Source organism: Pipistrellus kuhlii, unplaced genomic scaffold (genome assembly GCF_014108245.1).
Source record: "Pipistrellus kuhlii isolate mPipKuh1 unplaced genomic scaffold, mPipKuh1.p scaffold_m20_p_19, whole genome shotgun sequence".
NCBI classification, from domain to species: Eukaryota; Metazoa; Chordata; class Mammalia; order Chiroptera; family Vespertilionidae; genus Pipistrellus; species Pipistrellus kuhlii.
In genome coordinates this window covers 12,793,911-12,802,373 of record NW_023425504.1, presented here as the reverse complement: position 1 = coordinate 12,802,373, position 8,463 = coordinate 12,793,911, and the positions used below count along the sequence as shown (strand labels likewise).

At 45.1% G+C, this 8,463-nt stretch overlaps 1 pseudogene; it reads right to left on the bottom strand.

The window, feature by feature from the left end:
- Positions 1-5,576: 5,576 nt before the first annotated feature.
- LOC118722023 lies at positions 5,577-6,921 on the bottom strand (annotated as a pseudogene).
- Positions 6,922-8,463: the final 1,542 nt, after the last annotated feature.

The following is an 8,463-nucleotide window of genomic DNA, read 5'->3' as shown; positions in this document are numbered from 1 at the left end:
TCTCTAACACCAAAAGTGTTTCTTCCCCCCTTTCTTAGAGAAGACAGGGCTCAAGCAAAGAAATATCTATTATGCTCCCAGATCTTTGCTGTGTGCTATGGAGCAAACATAACAAGAGGAGGATTCATCCCCTATGTTCAAAGACACTTTGATCTAGTTGCGGGAACATTGTACATATTGAAACTACTTGGGAACGAAAATTAGACAACTTTATCACCAAGGGCATGGTTGTGTTATGGGAATTGAGAGTGTTATGTACTCAACATTAGTGGGGCCACTGAAAAAGAATCGTACTTATTTTCTATGTTGAATAAAGCGTAACGTTTGGATTGGTAAAGAGGTGAGGAATGGGCAAAAGTCAGGAAGCAATAATGACCTTGGGGGTTGAACTAGGAGTGTGGCTCACTGACAGCTGAGCAATCTTAGTGGGAGAGCCCAGCGTGGGGAAGCCTGCACATCAAGCCGGATAGTTTGTTGCCTTTTAAGCCAAGAGGGGGTGGGGGGTGGTGACTACAGTAGGAGTCCTGTAGGAATTTTTTATATGGCTGGTCCTAGGTATGTGAAAGTCCCTTGTCCACTATATACCTAAATGGCTATAAAGGCATTTCTATAATAGCTTCAGGTAGATCTCTTTACTTGGGGGGATGCTCCTTAATGTGTCTCTGTTGTCAGAAGCCTGTGGAGAGAGAATCCTAGGCAGCCCCTTAGCATGTTTCTCTGGTAGGTGATTTCTCTGGTAGGTGAAGGCAGGTCTGCCCCTTGCCCCTTGCCAGCAAAGAATAGGTACATCCCAGATGCACTTCCCACCCAAACAAATAGCCTGTTTGGTCTTTCCAGAATGATTGTCCCTACAACTCTCTTTCTCCTATATGGCTAATTCCCCATCCCACTTCCATCTCCACCCAGCTTCGGTCTCAGCCTAGCCCCCAGGCTGGTTCTCATTACTTGGCTTGTGCCTGGATCCCAGTCTTTGGGGTCTTCTTAGTATCTCAGTGAGGGCTGTTTTCTTCCTAGTTGTTCCCTTAATGCCCAGCCCCTGAATCTCACCCAAGGGGCTGGACTGTCTGTTGGTGAACTGTCCTCTGAAACCCTCACAGCTATACTTCTCCCCACGGAATACACTAGGGACTTGTCTCAGAATTTAGATGCTGACTCCTCGCCGAGGACACGAACTCCCGTTGTTGTGTTACTTGGCTCTTATGACCTGCCTGCAGAGCTAGGCCACCTCTCAGGGGCTGAATGTATACTTGTCCGTTCTAATGGGTACATTTCAGTCTGGGTTCTGGCCTGTCTTGGACAGGGCACCTTTGTGCTGTGACAGGGTCAAGATGACAACATTTCAAGTCCTCTAACCAGGACTGTCACTTCTAGACCTGAATTACCTCTGACATCTTTCAGCAAACATATACTGGACACTTACTATCGATATGTGCCACTGTTCTAAGCCCTAGGGGTACTTAAGTCAACAAAATAAAGTCCTGCTTTCTTCAAGGAGACAGACACTAAATCAGAATTGAGACACATAAATGAGATAATTTGAGAGGGTAATAAGGACTCTAAGGGCCATAATGGTAATTAGAGAATGAAGAAGGTGGCGGGACGGCTACATATTAAGTAGAGTGGTCACAAAAAGCATCTCTGAAGAGATAACATTTAAACTGAGGCCTGAATGAAGAAAAGCAACCAACTGTGAAGTCAGGGAGAAGAGAACCCCAAAGGAAACAGTAGATGCCAAGGTCCTGAGGCAGACGTGAGGTTGGTGCATTTGAGGAACAGAAAGAACACTAGGGTGGCTGAGCAAGAAAGGAAGAGAATGTGGAAGATTAGGCAAAGAAGTAGGTAATGCCAGGTTTAAGTTTTATTTAAATGCAGTGAGAAGCCAGTGCAAGGTTTAAGTATCAACTAGACTCAGTAGTCTTGGGAAATATTCAGTTCTCTTGCTGACCTGCAAGAGGGTAACACTTCTACTTCTCATAGCATCTCCAAGAGAAATAGACACCCCTTCCTGGGTGTCTCCTGTATTTGGGCTGCAAGGGTGCAACTTCCAAGCTGGCTGTCCCTTACCTTAAAAAATAGACTCTGAAAACTTCTCCCAGATTTTTACCTTTGGTCCTGCCAAGGCTCTGGTAGGTTTGCTGTGAATAGCGGGCACCCACCAATCTTACCTGCTTCTATTCTCTGTGTCTCATCTGCTTGAACCTGTCTTTTCCTGCAGTATGACAGTATTCTTCCTCAGGTGCCTGGGGATAGGCAAGAGGTCCCAGGACTCCCCACTGTGGCCCCAGGGATCCCAAGAATCTCAGGGCTCCGCTCACTCTCCCTCCCCCAGAACATCCTGCTATTACCCACACAGTGGCATTCAGGCCCCCCTCAGATTGAGCAAGAGGATTTGGGAATGGGCTGTACCCAGGGTGCACCCAGAGGAAAGGAACTCCTGAGGCCAGAGAACCATGACACCCTTGATGCTATGAAGGTGGTGAGGGGTAAGGGTATTCAAGGGAATCAGGGTGCTTCCGGGTTCCTCATTCAGCTTCGTTAGGTCTCTCTGGAAGAATCCATGTTGGCCAAAAGCTCTTGTCTATAGCTCCTCTTCTCTTTACAGACCTGTATCCTTGAGTCTTCATTGGTGCTACAGAGACAGGACCCGATAAATAACTACTAACAATTGAATGCCTATTATGTGCCAGGCCCAGTGCTAAAACATGTTACATTTGTTCACTAGCTCATTTAATGCTTCTTCGACCCCATTAGGTAGGAATGATGATTTCCATTTTACAGATAGGAATATGGATGCACTGAAAGATTTAATGGCTTGTCCAGGGTAGTAATTGATGAAGCAAGATCTGTCTTACTACACGACTAGGATCTTTGTATATCGTCCTGTCTTTCCAGCTAGTTCTAAGTTGTAGGACCCTTTAAGGGATTACAGGTTGACTCAGACTAGTCCCTCTGACCCATGGGGTTAGGTGAGTATGACATTCAATATACAAGACTGGGACATTCCTCCTCAAATGGGATGTCCCTGACCAGATACCTACAAGAAGCCCAAGTGGCTGATAGAAGTGACAGCTCTAGACCAAAGGAGTTCCTAAAATGTCCTTGCCTTGGACAATAGCTGGGAGCCATACAGCCAGCAGACTCTGCTGCTCAGCCTTAGGGGCTATAGGATCTTGTCATTGTCCCCCCCTACCCCTTAGTACCTGTGCTCAGGTTCCCAGATTCAGACTGTGGACTTGGTCTGGCCAAACTCAGTGCAGCTGAGAACTATCTTAGCAGGATCCTTTAGTTAGTGAGCCCAAAACAGATGCTATTCTGAGCACCACCAGCTAGAGCAGTGCCTGGGAGGGAGACACAGCCCAGAACAGCTGGAGAAGCCCACCCCGCATTGAAGTTGATTGCAGCCCATCCTGAGTATGTGTGGGGTGAGGATGGAGAATGTGGAGACCTGCCGAGAGCCCCCTCAATAGCAAGGCTCAGCTTCTCCAGCAACTTTGAGTGGCAGATGTAAAAAGAGGGCAGCTATTCTCCTGTAACACCTGAGGGGACAGAGTTGCTGCCTTAGCTTAGAGATCTCCTTCCACTCACTGTCCCTCATTCCCTCACTAGGAGGGGTCTTGCTTTATATGGAAGGAATGGTCTAGGCTTCCCTGGTTTCAAACCTTGTTCTGACTCCAAGTCTCCTTGGTTGTCAATGCCCCTAAGGGCAGGCGCTGGAGTAGCAGGACTGAGATAGGGGTCCCAGGGATTCCCCTAGGTAAGTAGTTCCCCAATGCTAATTCACAGCCGACAGCATGAAGTCAGTTGGCAACTTATTAAAGTACAGCCGAAAACCGGTTTGGCTCAGTGGATAGAGCGTCAGCCTGCGGACTGAAAGGTCCTGGGTTCGATTCTGGTCAAGGGCATGTACCTTGGTTGTGGGCACATCCCCAGTAGGGAGTGTGCAGGAGGCAGCTAATCGATGATTCTCTCTCATTGATGTTTCTAACTCTCTATCCCTCTCTCTTCCTCTCTGTAAAAAAAAAAAAAAAAAAAAAAATTAATAAAATATATTTAAAAAAATAAAGTACGGATTTCTGGAGCATGAGCCCTGAACACTTTGATCTACTATATACTAGATCTGGGGGCAGGGCCCAAGAATTTGTATTTTTAAAATGTTCATAGTTGATTATAAGGTACCCGCAGGTCTGTCTCTGTCTCTATGTCTCCACCCCCTCTTTCTCTGCCCCTATCTCAAGCCAATACACTTTTAAAAATTAAAAAATAAGAAACTACCATTCCTGAGCCACAGTTTCAAAACTAACGGTCTCAGAAACTATGAAAGCCCAGGCTGGTAAGGCAGATACTTTTTAGAGAAATAAAACTGTTCCTTCCAGTCACGCCAAATGTCTTAGGCCATTCATCTAAAAACTAGTAAGCAAGAGTCTCTTAACCATGAGAGACAAGCGAAGAGCTAAGCAGAATATAAAGACCTCTACACTGCGAGGACAACTCTGGACACTAGACACAAGATTGGTAATTCAATAGATTGCATGTCTGCTGTGCGCCCTCTGCTGGTAGAAAAGGGTGTTTCCCTGTAGGAGTTTTTCTGACTTGTACTGACTATTTCCTGGGATGGAAGGCCATAGAGAAGGAGCTAATCCTGTCCCAGTCTGGGCATTTAGACACCTGGAATTAGAAGGGTTACTACTCTAAAACCAAATCTCTTTATTGAGGTATAAGTAATATATTGATATAAAAAGTGAACATACTTGCCGAGACTGGTTTGGCTCAATGGATAGAGCGTCGGCTTGGGGACTGAAGGGTCCCGGGTTCGATTCCGGTCAAGGGCATGTACCTTGGTTGCGGGCATATCCCCAGTAGGGGGTGTGCAAGAGGCAGCTGATCGATGACTCTCTCTCATCGATGTTTCTAACTCTCTATCTCTCTCCCTTCCTCTCTGTACAAAATCAATAAAATATATTAAAAAAAGTGAACATACTTAATGTATACAGTTTGATGAGTTTGCACATATGTATACACCTGTGAAACCATCACCACAATCAGGATTATAAACATACCAGTATCCATCACTTCCAAACATTTTTTTATACCACCCCCTTTTTGAAAAAGATCTTTAAATTTATTTATTTTTTTTTGAGAGAGAGAGAGAGAGAGAGAGAGAGAGAGAGAGAGAGAGAGAAAGAGAGAGAGAGAGAGAGAAACACCAATGTGAGAGAATAACATCAATTGGGTGCCTCTTGCACGCCCCATACAGGGGATCAAGCCTGCAACCTGGGCATGTGCCCTGACCAGGAATTGAACTGGCAACTCTTCACTACAGAAGACAATGCCTAATTGAGCTACATCAGCCAGGGCCACCCCCCTTTTTTATGATAAGAACTTAAAATGATGAGAAATATGCCAAAGAATAAAATAATACTATACATAAATTTTTATTTACTATATTTATAAATTGTATTTATGTTGAAAATTTAAAAAATATATTACAATACTAAAAAAAAAGAACTTAAAATGTGTTGAGGATAGATCTCATGTTTAAGGCTACTCTTATTAGCTACTGATGTCCAATCACTGGGGCTTTACTCTCTCTCCCAAGGGCAATCTGTGAACAGGGCAGCAGGGAGGGAAGGGGACATTGAGAAGCACTTCGCCTGCCCAGGGAGGTAGATTTTGAAGCTGGGTAGGTAAGCAGCCCTGGAGTCTTAAGAGAGACCACTGTGGGTAAAGGAAGATTCCAAGCCATGAAGCAGTTGAATTAGAGAGAAGGACCTCATGGCCTGAACTGACTCTGTGGTTGGTACTTAACCCCTTTCCCAGTGATAAAGTATGTACTGTAACCCACCACATTTACTTTAAAAAAAAATTACTTCCTTTAATATATAAGAAACACATAATACACAAAGAAAGCTATCAGTTCCAGAGCTGGTAGTTTAGGGGGAGTCGAAGAAAATGAGTCTTTCTAATCTCCCAGGAAAAGAAAGGGCGGGAGGACTCGGAATATCGCTAGACCCTGGTGAACCCAGGGTTGGGGCCACCCATGGCCTAGTTCTCTACCAACGCAAAGTGCTGGTTATCCTTGTCACAGTCCTGACCTTGTTCCCACGCTTGTCCTCCGCTTCTCAGAAGTCATCCAGTTCCCAGAATGGCCCCTTCCCTGACGTTTTCACTCAGGGAAGAAGGCCGCTTACCCCTCTCCCTTTACCTGTCGTAGTGTCAGAGTCCCAGGGGAGTAGTCATCCTGTGGGGAGATCTCCCTAGTGTCTTGCCCTTGGTTTCCGTCTATTTCGCTTAGAACTTGAAGATCTAAGCGTCTCAGGGTCTCTCATGTGCTGTCCTGTTTCTTTCTCAGAAAACAGCTGCTTGGAGGGGAGCTCAGTCTGGCTCCCATGAGGTATCTGGTCCTCAAGGGAACACTGGGGGCCCAGAGGCAAGTCCATGTCAGAAGATGAAGGTACCTCTAGAACAGACTCTGGGGGAAGATTTGATTTGGGGGCTTCTGCCTCAAATTCTTCACTCAGCTCTTTCACCAGTAGGGTTGTGAGCTCTCTGCTGCTGGTCTTCATAGGTGCCCGTGCAATGCCAAGGGTAGGAGAGCAGGGATCTGAGTCCTGGGCCTGGTTAGGATCCTCTAGCTGTTCTCCTGATGCTAGGGGTGCTAGGTTTGGCTGTGGAGAGCTCTCCACCTGGATGGGAGTGCGCATAATGCCGGCACTGGGTGAACTCGGGTCCACCACTCGAGCCAGAAGCTTGTTGTGCAGTGGAGGCAGCACCAGAGTGACTGGAACGTTCTTGGCTAAGCCCATCTCAATCTGGAGGAAGAGGGTAGGGCAGGGCCCAGCCCGGGGGGAGGAGGGTATGCCGGGCCCTAACTCCACTTTGGCACACAACAGCTGCAGCCTCAATTAAAGCTGAGTTTCAAACCTCCCGCCCACATTTACTTTTATTTATTTATTTATTTTAAATATATTTTATTGATTTTTCACAGAGAGGAAGAGAGAGGGATAAAGAGTTAGAAATATTGATGTGAGAGAATCATCGATCAGCTGCCTCTTGCACATCCCCCACTGGGGATGTGCCCGCAACCAAGGTACATGCCCTTGCCCGGAATTGAACCCGGGACCTTTCAGTCTGCAGGCCGACGCTCTCTCCACTGAGCCAAACCCGTCCCGGCCACATTTACTTTTAAAGTATCAGGTGAAGGCAGGGATACAAAAGCTGGGCTGCTGATCCTTACCCTCCAATACCAGGTGGAAACCTCAATGCTTCAGATAAAGGGAAGGGGGTACCCCCAGGTATTTGGGTCCTGCTTGCCCTTCCAGGGAGATCATTAGAATGGGAGGATATCAGACCTACCCTAGTTTTCAACCTCTCTACCTCCAACTGAAGTAATGACGCTGAAAGGCAGCTCACATTTATTGTTGACTATGAACTGCTTTGTCCTCTGTTATATGCTTATGATGGACTATCTATCATGCTTACTCCTCATAATAACCTCTGAGGCACAGAATGGTCACAGCAGCTTGCCTATGGTCATACCGCCGGCCAGTGTTAAAGCAGACATAATCCAGGTCTAACTGGAGAGCTAGGACCACAATGCTAACAGTTTTCTCTAATTCTCTCAAGCTTGAGAGGAGGATGTACTCTTGGGCTTGAAATTAAGTGCTCCACCTCTGCTGCATTCAGGACTAAGTAGCAGATTTGCTGGCAGCTGATGCTAGATGTGAGGGCTTAAGCTGATAAAATCACTATTATCTCAGATGCAGGCTGAACCTGGGGATTGGCCCCTGATGAGCAAACCGTCCTCCTAGGAGGACACTAGGAAGAAACAGATACAGAAGACCATTCACGTTTCTCCTGATCATTCAGTTTTAAAAATAAAGCTGTGTTGAATATATTTTTCTTTTAAATTATTCAGAACTGAGGTAATTTGGCCATAAAGCCACTTGAAAGTCACAAGAGAACTAAATTAACTTTTAAAAATTCCTTCAAATTGTGGTCTTTAGTGCATTTGATTTAATCAACAGACACAGACAATTGGTTAAATAGCCTGGTTTTCTAAGCTTGATATATTTACTAATTTATTTAAGGATTCTTATGCTCTGAGACTCTGAAGATTTTCTAGAGAGAAATATACCATTATATTGTGAATATTTTATTAGGAAAAATAAATGTGTACAACTTAAAACATTCCTTCTATTCTAATGTTATAAAGTCCTACAAAAAGCAAGGCCACTTTATTGTTGGTATTTACAATTATACTTTTCATAAAATTCATACTATTGGATAAGTGACCATGATTTCTGAAAATGAATTCCTGGTAATAATTACTAAAAAGTAAAGAAGGGGTCCTCTAGTCGCAGAAGGAATACTTCCCTCCAAAGAAGATTTGATTTTGTACTAGTTTTCAGCAAGGCAGTGTTGTTTCATAGTCTTTAGACAGGAAAAGCCAGGACTAGACTCATT